Source organism: Sinocyclocheilus anshuiensis, unplaced genomic scaffold (assembly GCF_001515605.1).
Source record: "Sinocyclocheilus anshuiensis isolate Anshui unplaced genomic scaffold, SAMN03320099.WGS_v1.1 scaffold1358, whole genome shotgun sequence".
Lineage (NCBI taxonomy): Eukaryota > Metazoa > Chordata > Actinopteri > Cypriniformes > Cyprinidae > Sinocyclocheilus > Sinocyclocheilus anshuiensis.
In genome coordinates, this window is record NW_015557142.1 from 213,492 (window position 1) to 216,955 (window position 3,464).

Below are 3,464 nucleotides of genomic sequence, written 5' to 3' on the forward strand. Positions count from 1 at the left end.
GGGTAATAAGGGGGTAACAACCAGATATGCAACCTGCAAAGAACTGCGTAAGTAAACTGAAGTTACAGTTGATATCAACCCAAATTGGGTCAAATCAAGCCAGCTTCCTAACCCAACAGTCTCAACCGAGCGTTTGGATTGAAACAATTACCAGCGTGTTTTATATGTGTAGGCTATAAAAAAGTACACAGTGTATGTTTTTGCTTAATCGCTTGCAAATATAAGAGGTCATACATACCCTGTAATATTAGAATAGGTACCCCTTAGTTTCAAAATACTTACAGTAGAAATACTTTGTATATAGGGGTGTGTTTATTTCTCTGTAGATATTTTTAATGGAAAAAAAATATCCCAAAACCATTTTTTATTTACCTTCAACCCACCAAGAGTTGTATGCCCACAAATGTTGAAAGAGGGGTGTACTTACCTTTTCATAACACTGCATGAGTGTGACGAATCCCACTGGAGGCGAGTTGTAGTGATGTTACGATCTGTGCCGAGGCTTCGGAGCATGTGTCGAGAAATCCCGGCAGCTTTCAGTGAAGCATGCATCGAGGCTTGTATCGCTTTAGAGCAATTATGTCATTGATGACGTCCGAAGCCTCGCTTGGCCTGACTGGTTCAGGAAGCGGTTCAAATCTTGTAAATTCACAGTCCTCTGCCCTGTTAAACTCACCCACTTTGCAGTTTTAGACTAATAATATTGCCCCTCCTGCCTATTATGAGCAAAGACTTGATTTACACACATTCGATAGCCCCATTCATTTCAAGCCAATACGTTTATTACACAGTTATGTTATATTATGTTACACAATCATTATATACAACTAGAAAATACACATTATATTCATATAAATAGATTAGTCTATGTGGAAGTGGATTTTTTTTATTCACCATTATTTCTAAGCCTTAACTGGCTCAAAATACAGTGTATCACAGATCACATCAGGTCATCTGTAATGTATCTGCTTGTTTTACACTCTTTGGCCACCAGGTGGTAGTGTGAGCAAATAAAGCCTTGAGAAATGGACCCTTTTTTGAACCACTTGTCTGAAAAGCTTCAATGCTTCATGAGGCTTCATCTCGCCATCACTAGCAAGTTGTAGATGAACCCAAGTGCAGCATTATTCCATTTAATGAGAGCAAAACAAACAAAACTAAACCATAACTTGACAAGACTTGAAACCACGACACTCACCATCAGCAGTACAGGAAATAACATCAATACATGACAAACTAACATGGCAACCAAGAGGGCTTAAATACTTCGACAAGAGGAACACATGACAAAACCAACCAATGAGAACATGGCACATGCAACGAAGGAACCAATCAGAACATAACACATGGTCAAGTGTAGCACATGGCATGATCACATGAGGAGCAAGGACACACATGACAAACAGGAACAATGACAGAGAATAACAAAATAAAAGACATGAAAACCTAAATGTTAACAAAACCCAAAAAAGATGTGACTTATTCCCCCCTCTAAGAGTGGCACCTGATGCCCTAGTGAAACACCAACCCCAAAAACAAACAAAAAGGTCCAGAAGTGTGGAGGACCTGGACTGTGGAGTAATGGCAGGTCTAGACTGTGGAGCAGAAGTTCATGAAACAGTTGTGAATGTGCATCGTGGAATCGTTGTGGACCTGGACCGTGGAGCAATGGTAAGCCTGGAAGCCAGGGTGGAGCTGAAGACCACCAGGGCAGAGCAAGCGGGACTGAGGATCCCCACGGTGGAGCAGATGACCACCAGGTTGGAGCCAGTGGAAGCAGGTGACCAGAGCGGAGCAGGTGACCAAGGTGAAGCCTGCAGAGCAGAAGACCACCAAAGGTCAGGAGGTCATGGGGGAGCAGAGACATGGCCGTGACAGAACAGGCAAAGTAACCTTGAACGGTCTCAGTGGCAGTAACATTACGGGCAGAGAGTTTGTGAGTGGCCTCCATGGTCATGACATGACAGGCATTGTTTAATGATGGCCTCCTGGCCATGATAGGACAGGCAAGGGGTTCAAGGACCACCTCCTTGGCCATGACAGGGAAGCCTGTGAGTTCAGGGATAGCCTCTTTGGCCATGGCAGGATAGGGAGAGAGCTCAGGGATGGCCTCCTTGGCCCGTGACAGGGCAGACTGTGAGTTCAAGGACGGCCTCTTTAGCCATGGCAGGACAGGCAGGGAGTTCAGGGATGGCCTCCTTGGCTGTGAAAGAGCTGACTGTGAATTCAGGGACAGCCTCTTTAGCCACGACAGGACTGGCAGAGGTTTTATGTGTGACCACTGTGGTCAAAACAAGACAGTCAGGAAACAAACAGTTTGGTGCCAACACAGGACTGAGCTCTTGGGCTTGAGCAGGCTCTGGAGCAGATTCATGGACTGGAGAACAGTTTGCAGCCCATACACACAAGATGGCAACCGCCATCATGGGCAGTACAGCTGATGGAGGGAGGACCTCCAGGCTGAACAGCACTGAAGCCACAGGGTTTGAAAGCTTTGAGGCCACTGGGAAGCCAGCCGCTCATCATTGGACATCATTGGTGTATCCATAACACTGGCCATTAGTCATTAGTCATCTGTCTTGGCCCAAGCTCCGCATCCGCAGGCATGATGTGAACAGGCTCTAGCTTGGCAGGTGTGGCGTGAATAAATCCTGACATGGTATGTGGACACACTCTGGTGTGGTGGGTACTGCGGGATTGTGGGGTTCTTCCACAATACCCGCAGTAAAAGAAGAACCATAGAGCAACAGGGCACAATTAGTGTATTGAGCCAAAGTCCAGTTGGGAGTATGGAGAGGCATTAAACGAGAAATATTTTCATATAAAACAAAATGAAAAATGTTTTTAAGTGCTACATCATTAGAATCCACTTGGTCAAAGTCCACAGAAGTCCTCCACAAAATCTTCAAAGGCCTGATTGCCTTGACGAAGGTGAAGACAATTAACTGCTCTGTTCATTTATAAGGTTGTGTATTCTGTGACGAATCCCACTGGAGATTTGGAGAGTTGTAGATAAACCCAAGTGCAGCTTTATTCCATTTAACGAGAGCAAAACAAACAAAACTAAACCATAATTTAACACAACTTGAAACCATGACACTTACCATCAGCAGTACAGAAAATAACATCAATACATGACAAACTAACATGGCAGCCAAGAGGGTTTAAATACTTTGACGAGGAACACATGACAAAACCAAACGATAGGCTTGTTCGAGATGCACTACACTAGCCTGCCACCGGCTGGCGAGAGTAGCCGCTTGCAGTCGGGGCGGAATTAAAAGATGTCTTGACGGAGACGTCAAGTCGGACACTTTCTGCTCCCGGTAATGATGCTATCACAGATGAAGTAAATTAAATGCAATATTTTGTCAAATACACAGAAACATTTTTATGAGCAACAGAAACACTTTTTATATACTGCTTAATACAGCGTCTTCTGTTCAAGAATAAAGTTCAGCATA